Source organism: Trachinotus anak, unplaced genomic scaffold, assembly GCF_046630095.1.
Source record: "Trachinotus anak isolate AG129_WGS33_773 ecotype Australia unplaced genomic scaffold, CSIRO_AGI_Tana_v1 ptg000007l, whole genome shotgun sequence".
NCBI classification, from domain to species: Eukaryota; Metazoa; Chordata; class Actinopteri; order Carangiformes; family Carangidae; genus Trachinotus; species Trachinotus anak.
Genome location: NW_027273858.1, coordinates 20,562,914 through 20,576,261, shown reverse-complemented (window position 1 = coordinate 20,576,261; position 13,348 = coordinate 20,562,914). Strand labels below are relative to the sequence as shown.

The following is a 13,348-nucleotide window of genomic DNA, read 5'->3' as shown; positions in this document are numbered from 1 at the left end:
TTGTACAGTTGTGTCGATCTATCCACGTTTGTCTGCAATTTTCTGTTGTTTTTTTTAAATTAATGTTGCTAGGTAGGTAGCTAGCTGTGTAGCTAAGGAAGATGATGTCCCTGGTAGACTGTTAAATGATTAACGAAGAACAGCTACAATGCAAGGCACATGACAGACTTATTATTATTCTTAAACCAGTCACAGTTGTCTTGGGTGGCACTCAGCCCAGGATGCAGCGACAGTTGTTTTGGTGGAACTAATTCCCTGCAAAGCCACAAAAAACAGCAAAATGTGTATGTCTGCTACCGTGATTAAATTATCTACATCTCTGTCAAATAAATTGCCATCCTCAGTGTAGGTTGCTAGCTCAGAGGCTGGTGTTTCCTGAAACAAAGAGGCTTTTGAAAACGGTGACAGGCAGGGGAGGCGGAAAGGGATGAGAATGCTACATAAGACACGCGGCCAGTGGCAGCCTATATCCAGTGAGTCAGACTAATGCAGGACCACAGCTCACCTGTAGCTATTCTGAGAGAAACAAACCAAAGACTTGCAGCTGGCCAACCTCCCCTCAAAATATGTCCCCTTCATTTACAGAAGGGTTTGCTAAAAAAGGAGAGAAGTATCAATACTTCCGATCCCAAGTGCTTCTGTTCTAGGATTGATTTTCATATTAAAAGGTTGATATCTGAACTCATTAATTTGGGGTAAATGTGTATTTTATCATCAACAAGGACACAGTAGAATGTAACCACCATCTATCACCAGCCTAAAAATACCCAGCTGATAGAAATGACTCCTCCTTCCACCTGTCACAGTCACATGCGAATGATGGCTCTATTAAAAACGTAAGCCACTGATCAGAGTGTTGACATTTATGATGACTGACCGTAAATGTCGCCTTGCGTGGAACTTTTGCAGCCCTCAGAAAAGCAGTGACACTGTATGTGATGTGTGTGGGAGGGCTGTGAAGTACTGTGGCAACACCACAAACCTTGTTAAGTGTCTCAGATTTAGTCACAATACAGGATATGATGAGGTTATGCAGCGGCATCTTGAAGAGCAGCAGAGGTGCTGCTAGGCTGACACAGACTTCATTCACAGAGTCCTTTGTCAGTGGCATCATCCAGGCACAGAGAGAGAGAGAGAGAGAGAGAGAGAGAGAGAGAGTAGCTATTGGTGACGTTTCTCACTGTCACTGACTGTGAGGAAGTGATTCATGTCCGTCCAGGCTTCAGTTTGTGTGTTGATGTTCAAACAACTGGAGCTCCCCACATTCTTAATACCACAGAAAGCCGTGTCATTCAAATGGATATAAATAAATGTGTCAGCTAATTTGATAAAATATTTATCAGTTGTATTGTTACATTCAAAGCCCAGGATGCTGAAATGGCTGTTTTATTGCCAATACTCTGTATATTTTAATGACACAAATCCATTTTAAATTATTTGCTCCAGAGTCAGCAAACCTTATGAGCAGCTAACATGTTCAGTCTCATTTGTTTTGACTGACAGCTGACAATTTTTCAAAATGCAGGTACTAACACACATTTCTTTATTTCATTTTGTATTTTGCTGACATTTTTTATTTCAGTTTCAATAACACAGGATTCTGTATAAAATAGCAAGCTGATGTAACCTGTAGATTCATGTATTCTGTACAAAATATTGATGGTATCGGTGTTGGCAATACCCTCCAGGGTTTTGCTTAATAATCAGATCAGAGAGGAGTGATACCACACATCACTAGTGGTCTCAGACTTTTGAACACGTTGCGTCATCTAGACAGAAAATATGGAGGCCAGTTGGTCAAACTGTGCCTCTTTGATGATTCCTCCTCTTCCTGTCACGATCGATATACCAGAGAGAAATGTTGGCAGGAAATAGGCGCCAAGCTTATGATTTAGCAAGCTTATCAATATTTTGGAACTGATGACCTGTGTGTGTGTGTGTGTGGACATGTGTGACAGGGGGACATAGAGATAGAGATAATATGAGCTTTCTTTGGTAGCTGAAACAAACTTCTACCTGATTAGAGGGGCTTTCCACAGGGGCTGACAGGACCATTTCACATGTACAGTGTGAGCAGTCAGGTCGTGGCTTGATGATTGGACCATACAATGCAAGCACATAAATAATGAACTGGCTTCACAGACGATTTCCTCATTTAACAATGACATTTATACACTCGTCCAGTGTATGCCCAGTTGTAAGGATACTCATTTTGAATTTTTTCTCTGACCAATAGGTAACAGTTGTTAACTGACCTTAAACTGCAGCTTCTACCATGCAACAAACGTTATTGAAATTACATAAAAACAGCAAATATGATAACAGATTAATTTGCAAACCAAATTTCAGCTTTCTTTTATCCACACAATCTAGCAGGAATGATAGCTCAGTCACACCTCTAGCTGTAGCTGTCGCTATAGCTAGCCTGCTTACAAAGCTCACAAAAACCAGCCTATTTGAATCACTGAACAAACTGAATGGGTTGTGATTCAGTGGTCTCAAGTCTCAGGGGAGGACACAAGCACAATGTTTTCCTGTGTAAAATATACTATAAATGTACTACTATCTACATATACAAACATACACAGACATAGAAATAGAGTGTTTGAAAGAATGTGAACCAAAATCCACCAGCAGTGAGTTCAAAGGTCATCGGATCAGTGTTTTCCACAGTGTTTATACTATTTGGTGGGATCTTCCACACCTGAGTATGTGTTTATGAATCTGCAGAGTGAATTACTGCTGAAGTACCAGTCCTCAAAGGTTACCGGAAGGATTAGGGCCACATGTCCAAAGGTCTCAGCCTGAGGAAACTTTGGTAAATCATCTATTCTATGCAATGTTTGTTTCCATTCTGAGCAAGCAGACAGTTAATACTGGAGTGAGAACAATAATTTTGATTATAGCACTGTGCTTAGTGGGAGGTGGACAGGGTTTAGTTGGCCAGATGCCCTGCAATGCGTCATCCCACACACACACACACACACACACACACACACACACACACAAATGGATGCACACACAAATGGATGCACAGCAAACATGACTAAATCAGAGCAAGTTGAGTGAACAAAAAGCATCTTAATGTTTCAGTATGTAAAAGCACAAGCTTGTTAATGTAAAGGTAATCGCACTGGGGAGTTTATTTACACATTTCTAAATTAAATAAACCACATCTTACCTTATACACTGATATAAAGTCACACAGTAAAGGAGAGTACATGTTTTTACAGCATAGACCCTGCAACTTAACAATTTAACTTGCCTACAATGCTGGAGCTAATTAGGTTTTGATGAGGAACACCTTGCCTTGCCTGTGTTTGAATCATGTACTGAATTAGCTTCAGAAGAGATAAAACAGTGGGTACATTTGTTTTCATCTAGTGGTTGAAAGTCTCATGCGGTGGTGATAATAGCTGTTAAAATGGGCTGTCATGGGCTGGTAACCTATGACAAAGCTGGCCCCTTCAGTCATGTTACATGAGATATTTATATCCATGCAGAGAAGTATTTTTCCACATGTGAAAATCAGTTTTGACAGGTATGATGAGCTCAGAGGCAGAGGTAACAGATGGAAGTGATTTTTACAGTTTCCATGCACAGAGCAATGAGTAAGGGAGTTTGAATAGTTTGCAATATGATTAAAGGAGCTATTTATAGGTTTTGCTATTGCTATATGCCAAAGTTAGCATGAACAGCTGTTTGCTTAAGTTGGCCATTACTACATTATATAAAAGAGAGGCCCTCTGAGCACCGCTACCTCACCAGAGCAGACTGGACACTACAGTGACTCGGTATCGGAAAGTGACCAGATGAGCCAACTGGGCTGGAGTAAACTGGTAAGCATTAGAGGAGAAGAAGTGAAAGAAAGGAAGCAAAACAATTGGAATGAAGTTTGATGCCGAATTAACAATGTTTCTTCTAGACTGTTAAGTAAATACAACACAAAACAAACCAACTATGAGACAGTGAGATACACTCGTTCCAAACCATTGCACTTTTTCTACCAAACAGACCCTTAGACCCTAAACTCAGAAACTAAATCAGGGACCAAAAGTCTCTTTTGGCCGTTTGTTTTTGTGCTGAAAAACTGAGAGAATGACATGGCAAATTAGATTGATAAAAGATGAAAAAGTGATGTCTTTGTCTGAGGCAGTATCCACACAATTGGTTGTTGTTTTGTTTGAATGTGACATACAGAGAAGCTCTGTTGTTTCATGGTAATTTTCTTTTCAGTATGTCAGTTAACATTACACACTATTTCTACTGAGTGTTGAGCCAATTAATCCACATTCTTACTTCTCAGATGTTAAGCTTTGTTTTATCTTTTTTATAAACTTGATGTGATTTTTCTGGCATTGTATCAACTAAATGATCAACATGTATTTTTACCAATGCAGAGAAGTCATTTTCTTTTTTTTTTTTTTTTTTAAGATATTTTTTGGGCCTTTATTGACAGGACAGTAGAGAGTGACAGGAAAGGGGCAGAGAGAGAGGGGAATGACACGCAGGAAAGAGTCGGGCCGGTCGGGAGTCAAACCGGCGCTCAGCTGCTAAGAGCTTCCGCTCATGTGGTACACGCCCTAACCACTCCACCATCGGGCCGCCCCGGAAGTCATTTTCTTATTATCAGTTTTGACAACAGGTGTCCTGAGCACAGAGAAAAGGGTGACAGGTAGCAGTGATTTTTGCGAGAGCAACAATTGAGGGAGTTTGAATAATGTGCTGTATGGTTAAGATATAGCTAACTGCAGACCAAACAAATTCAAGTTTGTTTGACATGTTGTGATCAATGAAGCCACGTGGAGTCTTTGTGTGAAATCTACACATAAGTCATTTGTATGTTGAACATCAGTTGGAATCAGCTTTCTTTTATCCTCATGACTGACAGTGAAGAGTGAGATACAGCACTTATTGTGCCTGAGTGTGAACTTAAAAAAGATTGACATGACTCTTCAGCTGAAGAACTCATTAATTCAGCAGGGAAAAGTTTATAGTACTGGCAAGATGACAACAGAAATTCCAGGGAACCATCAATCTTCGTGACAGGCATCTCCAAAGCTTGTGTTTATCCTATCCTTGCGACTATTCATTGCATCCTGTAAGGCAGGCCCATCTCATTTCCAATGCATAGGGCAGAGCAGAAAGCCGTATGAGTTGCGAGCGGAGCGGGACAAGGGTGTAAGGCGTATCATTGCATGGATCGACAGGGGAGACACCCTGTCACTGTGATGTCCCGTCAGTGGCTCCCTGGGGACAGAGGTCAGAGTCCCCGGGATCACTGGGTGGCAGCATCCTGACAGATATTATACACAAGCAGCCAACTCAGATGGTGTTTATTCAAATGCAAGGACAGAGCCAGGCTTGCTGACAGAGCAGCCATCCGTGCACTGGAGTGGACAGGGAGAAATCACACACACACATGCACACACACAAACATGCAAGCACACACACACTGTCTTACAGGATTGTCGCATGTGTTTGTTGGAGTTTGATGGAGTAAGAAAGTACGTCAGGCTGTAGATTCTATGAAGTGTGAAGAGAGAGGAAATGTGGGAACAACAGGAGATTAAAGCTTTTGAGGACGTCTGGATTTAAAAGTGCAGTAAAACAGCCCAAACTTATTTATGCACACACACACACACTCGCTCGTTTAAGCTGCGCCATCAATTCCCAGGCTAGTTTCAAGGTCAGCAGACAGCTTAACGTGGTACATTCAGTCAGAATCGCACGGCAGTGTGACCCGTTTTTCATTCCTCGCTCCACATCACAGCCGTAATTAACGTAATGAAGATCAATTAACTGTCCTGGTGTGTGTCCTGTCACCGCCTTCACACAAAGCTGAATGTTCGCCTTGGACAGAAGAGGAGGAGTGTCCCCTCCTTCTTGTCTGCACTCATTGCTGTTAATTGGTTCGATCTGTAGCCCAGGACGACACGAGGATGGCGCGTTCATCTTTTTCGTGTTCTTTCTAATTGGCCGATGGTTTTGGAGAGATTCAGCCCTGCTCGTGTGGCTGGTGTCAGAGTAGCAGGGCAGCGATGAGGACTGATAGTGGAGACATCTCAGCTCATCTCATGGACTAAAGGCGGTCATTTAGAGGACTTTAATCTTGTGGGCTTCAGACAGGCTCTCAATGGGTACAAGCTGGTCTCTGTCTTATTATAAAATGCTTAAAAAAAGATTAGAAGGTTATATTCAAGCTAATGATCTCCTCCCAATTAAGAACAGACTCAGGAGGAATCCTTGAATCGCTGTGGGAGGGGGAATTGACAACTGTCACAGAGAAACAATGACATACAGTCCATACACAAAAGACATGTTTTCACTCTGAGGCATTTACTGTGATTCAGTTTGCCTGCATAGGTTTAAAATGATGTCATTTGGACACAGGTGCCACCAAAAAAGCAGTGAAATGGCTGAAGATGCAGGTTCTGGTCCAAAGCAGGAATATATAATACAAACCAATAACAGGGAATGACCCCACAACACAAGGCTTTATGGGCATCAGGAGATGGGTGGTATCAGCTGGACTTCCTCGTGCTCATAAAGCCTTTTACAACAAAATGGACAGACTATAAGCTGTGCTGAGACTATGGGCTGAGGAGCACCATTTCCAGCTCTTTGATAGTAAACACAGTCATATTGTGATGCTCAGTTTGTTCTGCCTCCACCATTTTCTCCACCTCTGCCTTTCCTCCTCCTGCCACATGATGACAAGTTACCAAACTTTAATACAGAGCCCCGAGAAGGAACCAAATCAGTCATTTAAAATCCAGCTAGTGTGTTAATTGAATCTGTCACGGAGGCAGTTTTCACACACAGTGACAACAGCAGAGCCATAGTGATGGTTTTCTGTTCCTGAGTTGGAGACGGTCTGAAAACATCAGAGCACCAATCTCCAAAATAGCGACAACTAAATGTGTTACAAGTGGTTTGTGATTATTTATTTCTGCTTTAGTGATGAAACATTTAGTTGATTCATTTATTTGGCCAGTTCACAAAAAAAAACGTGTCTATGCCAATTTGCATTTTTTATCCCATATATCAAGATGCAGAAGTCCTCTGGGGCTGGTCATATTTTCACTATTTTGTGACATTTTATCTAAACAGTTACTCAGATAAACTAAAAAATAATCGTAAATGTAATAGATAACCCCATTTTTTTAGGCCACTTAGGGGCAGCAGAATCATGTTGAACAAGTTGATATGACAAAGCTTTAGCCAGTTGCTTATTTACATGGAACAGTGTTGGCATTTTTTTATTTATTTATTGTCACTGTGCACAAATAGTTATTGTGGTGTAGATGCAGTATACAGTACATTGTATGTATAACTTATTTTGTAATTTATTTATTGTTATATGTTATACATTGTATACTGTTTATTTGTGTATGTATATATTTATACAGGTATATATATTTTTATTTTATGTAGATATTACAAGTCTATGTTGCACATTGTGTATTTTCATATATATATTACATATAATTCAATAACTTTAATAATATAATAAGTCTTTTTGATATTTGTGGAAAATATCTGGCTCTTCTGCTACTAAATGCTACACTGTGTTCACCAGCTTGTCGCTAACTATGTCAGTGGGTTTGTAGTGTTTTTCAATGAGTGGAGGTGAGCAGCAGATTCAGGTGATAATTATATAATGTCAATGTGACTTGTTTTCACACTGACATTTGATGCATTATTATTTGAAACATATTGATTGTAGATGCTTCAATGATAAATTTTCATTTCATAATGAAAATAGTTATTAGTTGCAGCCAGATTGCCGTCCCCAGTCATACTGGCAGCTTTTTCCCATTGTATGAATGATAAGCACAGGTACAGGTACTAACAGCGTTAATGATGGCTCTGTTCTATTCATGTATCACACTAAGTCATGACAGTGTGACAGTGAGCCAGCATGAACAACACCAGGATCCTGAAACTGCAGCAGCTAAATGGAATTCAACCATCATTAATATTATCACACCCTTTGCTTTTCCCGCTGTAACTTGTCAAAATCTCTTCTTTGAAAATGTCCCCCACCCTCATAGTTCCTGCGTAATGAGAAAGCAACAGCACTGATTGTGACAGGAACCAAATTCAGATCCTTGTTCCTTTGGTTTCAAGGTCTGGCTGTGTAGAAGGGCTCTGTTTTTCAATAAAGAAGCTACAGAGTCAGTCCGGTTTTCTTGTAACTGGTGGCTGTGAAACAGAACTGACACAACACAACAATAAAACTCAACTGACATCTAGGCATCCTCTGAAAACGCTCTGCTGACCACCATCAGTATCTGGCCTCCACCGATGAGCTTTAACTGAAGTGTAGGTCTTAGGGACTGGTGTGGGCCAGAGGAGCTGGCCGTGTCCTCTGCTGTAAGGCTGAAGGTTTGTGATAATTAATATGTGTAGTGGGCTTGATGAATGAGGACAGGTGTAGGATTTCATCATGCCTAGACAGACTGACTCCCTCCCCGGGCAGGAGGGATCCATGACCTGCCCAACACCTCGAAAAAACACACCCCTCTGTGTGCGGCAGGATCTACCCTTGAAACTCAGTGTGTGTGTGTGTGTGTGTGTGTGTGTGTGTGTGTGTGTGTGTGTGTGTGTGTGTGTGTGTGTGTGTGAGAGAGAGTGTGAGAGTGTGAGAATACTCAGAGGTGCCGCTCAGGGGTTCCCAGGCTGCAAACCAAAGTACACCTGTTAAAAATGTGTTTCATTGTCGTTTTTTTTTTCTGCCTTTTTATGCATACTTTCACATACCATGTGCACAAAGTGAATTATATACCGTGTGTGTGTGTGTGTGTGTGTGTGTGTGTGTGTGTGTGTCAGTATGTGTCTTTCTTAGAGGGTAATTACTCTATGTCATGTGTAGGAGTGTGATTAATGAGGTTCTGGTCAAAAGGCTGTGAGCATAGCTGTCCTGGCTTTAGTCCTGAGGCACAGTTACTGATATGAGAGGACCTTTCATATTCTCTCTCCGCCTGACAAATCTCCTTCTCTACACCACACTTCACTGTAGCTTTCAACTAACCCAGTGTCGACCAAAATACAGCACTGCCCATGTAATATCAGCTGTGAACAAAAAGAAACTTGTAATGTAAGGGATTATGACTTATAATGATAAAATCTACTGCACTTTTATACTTTTATAAAAATAAATATATACATATAAAATTGTTTAGTTTGCTTCTCATTGTTTTATCGCAGTTAAAGGTATGATATGTAATTTTTCTGCATTGGAAGGTCTAAAAACAACATATATTTTGTTAAGTTGTGTACTTATTGTGTCCCAGATGTTTCCATCAATGTTCAAAATGAGAGAAATCTGTAATTTTAATCAAGACAACAGTTTAATTTGGTTGCTTGTCAGTGGCATCATACCCCCCTGTGCATGCAGCAGCACTGTTGTCTGCCAGAATCTCCAAATAGATGTTTATGTATTGTGGGCCTCATTTTTACAATACCGTTTTTGATCTTGGTCACTTTTATCTATATATTTTAACGGGATAAAAGCCACAGTTTGTTTTGGAGAGGAGGAGACCGCAGTAAAAACCTCCTGAATGACTGACACTGAAGGCATCCTAACCAGGCGAAGCTGACTCCACCCAAACTCTGTTTTTTATTATTGTTTTGATTGAGAGCAAATTACATACTGTGCCTTTAAATATTAGTACCATTATATATGTTGTACATATACCAAAGAAACCGCAATGTATTTACCAATCTTTTAAGACTTAAAAACTTTAAAGTAAAAAAAAATAATAATAATAAGTTAAATAGAAACTTACTCCTGCTTACAGTGACCCTAATGAGCAGCTCTCAAGTGATCACATGATTAATCACATGGATGGTAACAGTAGGATTAGCCTGTCAGAAAAAATGGTAACACCTCAGAGGGTTATTTAATACTGCTACCTATTTTCCAAACCTACAAACTCTAAAGTGAAATTTGATGATTTTTCTATCATAAGTAGGTTTCTGGGTGTGTCAGGGAATTTAATGACATTTGTAGCAGTTAAAGTCTACAGGCTCCATGTAGAATATCTGGGCTGAAAGCAGGCGACAAACTATATTGTTGAAAACTTATTTTTTTTTTAGTGATGAAAACAAAACCTCTCATAATAAAGAAGAACTTCTTTTGCATAGTGATGTAGTTGCAAATAAAACATTATGTGTGACCTCCGGGAAAGCCTTGATTTTAAAAAGACCTCAAGGAAACATTCAAAATTCAAATACAGATTCCTGCAGGCCGGCTTTTAATATGTAAAAAAAGGTTCTGTTCTGTCAGAGCGTTTGTGCACAAATTTGAGTTCAAACAGAAGCACAAAGGTCCGCAAGAAATTCCTTTTAAATTTTTAAAATAATTAAGTGAACATCATTTTGCAGATTGCTTTTCTAATTCCCCCTGAAAAAAAGTGATTACAAAATAAAGATAGTTCTGTGTGTTCCTCCACTACTTCCTCTCTTCATCTGGCCACCTGGGTAATATGAAGCTCACTGTCAAATTACAATATCTTGGACGTAAAGTGCTCACTGCTCTTTCGACCCCCCACCCTCCTCCAGCCTCTGAGCAGTGGATGAGTGGACAATAAGAGGGCAATTGCACTGGGCTTTGGGGAGCGACAGTTTTGAACAATCCCTCGGCTGGCGCTCACGCTGGCAGTGTTTGCACTGAGGATGGGAGCCACCTGGAAGGAGGCCCCTCTCAGCGAGCACAGGAAGGGGAGGAGAAGTTTAATTTAGCGGATGGTGGCACACGGACCCTCAGGGTGTTACATACTGTTAGACACACACACTCACACACACCTGAGCATATTCTGTGACAGACAAGCGGGCCGAGGAAGGTGCGGTCTCTGTCCTCAAAACATCCCGGTGCTGGGAGAACTGGAAAATTAGGCTTTTATAAATGGAGTTATGTGTGGAGTACAAGTGGGCCGTTTTGGGGGGGGGTGGGGGTGGGGAGGGGTGTTGTTCAGAAACCGTTCACATTTGCAAACGTTTCATTTCAACCTTGGTGGCACGTCTGTTGGATATGGATTTTAATTAACAGTGGTAGCTAAATAGACCTGGTGTAGCTGTGTTTGACAGAGGAGCCTTACATTGTGATGTTTTCTTTTATTTCGAGGTCAGAAGTTTTTTTTTTTTTTTAAGGTCAGTTCATTCCATGCTCTGTGTGCAACTATAAGCTTTCAAACCAGATAAATAGATTTGTATTTGGTGCAATAGTGAATGTATCTGTTTATTGGTGATAATAGAAAGAAGAGGATCACAGTATAGAAAAACCAAAAAAGGAAATCGCACGTATGGCTACTGAACCACACACTCGCACACTAATTTGTACACCTATCTTAATCTGTAGCAGGACACACTGCAGATGCACTATTCTCCATGATGAATGAGAATTATAGATTCTCACTGAAGCTAGCATCAAAACCACCAACCCTGTGATCATAAAAGAACAAATATGATCCTGTAGCAATTAAAAGCACGCAGGGATTTCATGCTACTTTATCATCATTTCTGTTTCCTTTATAGACCTTTAGCTGACAGTTTTAATCCAATGCTGCTTAAAATAAGCAATAAAAAAGCCTTAAATTATCCCTGTTCATTGCCCACATTCTAATGAACCAATAGGAGGGAGAGCAAGAATCATGCTGCTAAAATAAGACATGTGCCCAATTCTGCTCAGTGTCCTCATGATATTAATATGAAACATAAGTGAGAAGGGCTGAGTGAAGCTAAAGAGTTAGAAGCCAGAGGGAAAGTTAATTTTTTTTTTCTTTGTCTTACACAGATACAAACTATATGTAGAATTTCATTAAGCGCACTAAGTGGATTACAAGTTGTACCATTGTCACTGTGTATTATTATGGAAGTAGAGTATTGCAGGAACATTACACTGGTAATTGCTACACTGGCTATTCTATTTTCAGGAGCAGAAATTGATTCAAAGTTTATTTTCTTTCCTCCCTTCCTCCAGGCTTCCTGCTTGTTTGTGGATGGTCGGTTTTATTATAGGCTCCGAGCGGTTTGTTAGTGGTTGATTTTGCAGCCAGTATTAGATTGTTCTCTCTCTTTTCCTTTTAACCCTTATTTAGCCACATAAATTGGCCAAGAATTTATGGAGTGCATTATGGAGCATAAAACATGCATGTGGGTGCCCCAGCTTCAGTCTCAATCTCATTTACACCTTTTAAAGAATTTAAAATGCCCAGATAAGAAAAAGTAAGTTGAAGGTGTTAATGCACATTGTGGTGGGAATATGTTGAGGCATGTAGTCCCATTTAGAGGTGATCAGGACTGGTATGTGTAAAGACACTTAGAGTAAGATGCTGGTCGTAGGTATGCAAAATTGTAATGTATTTGTAAGAAGATAGAAGAGTTTAGAGGGTTTTCCATGCATAGAGAATTAGGGGGCGGCCGCCTCAGTCAAATTTCGTGCTGCCTCCAGCTCTCGACAAATTCTTACAGGTGTCTTCATGGAAAACACTATTTTCTAACAAGCGTTTCACTCGGCGGATTTCTGTCATTTGTAACTGCAATTGCAGCATCACGGCAATGTGGTTGCGCTGTATCGTAATCAGCACAGTGCACTAGGATGATTAGTCTCAGATATCCGAGTCTTTGCTGGTCAAATGTACATTGATACACCACATGTTGTGTGCATGACTTATGTCATGCACACAACAGCACAGACACACCTACACAGACACACAACATGGCATCAGCATGGAAATTCTTCACTGTGAGTGAGAAAGGCACAAAGCTTGCAATTTGTATAACCTTTGAGAGAGAGATTGAGAGAGAGAGAGAGAGAGAGAGAGCCCTTCACCCAATTATTTAATAGTTAAATAGTGTTTTATTTTATTTTTCATTGTGAACATACACTTGAACCTGTCATTTATATAGTTCTTTGAAAGAAAATTGGAATGGGCCAAAACCACTATTGGCAGGTCAGGTTTTTAGAAAAATTGTTAATTAGAATCGACCAAGAAAATTGCAATCTTTGCAACTGTAGTAATAACCCTCACCAATCCAACCAGAGCCCCCACCCCATAAGTCGAGGGCTGAATTTCTCTCCCAGTCCCACTTGATGTCATCTGAGTCAGTGGCTAATGTTACCTTCAGCCTGGAACCTCAGGCAGAGATGAGCAGCAGGCTGTAGAGGTCTGCTCACTTCTGTCTTGTAGTCTTCAGCGTCACCTGATGCTGACTCAAGTGACATCACTTGAGGACATTTATCATTATATTTATGACCATTCTTGAGACCATTTCTTATACGTTTTATGCATACCAGCCCTGCCCCCCCCCCCCCCCCCCCCCCCCCCCCCCACCCCCCCCC

General features: G+C 40.6%; 1 protein-coding gene across 8 annotated transcripts in view; it reads left to right on the top strand.

Moving 5' to 3' along the window:
* The window catches only part of dntt (deoxynucleotidyltransferase, terminal), an 86,629-nt gene that overhangs the window by 52,381 nt on the left and 20,900 nt on the right, over positions 1 to 13,348 (top strand). The gene's annotated exons all lie outside the window — the stretch shown is intronic.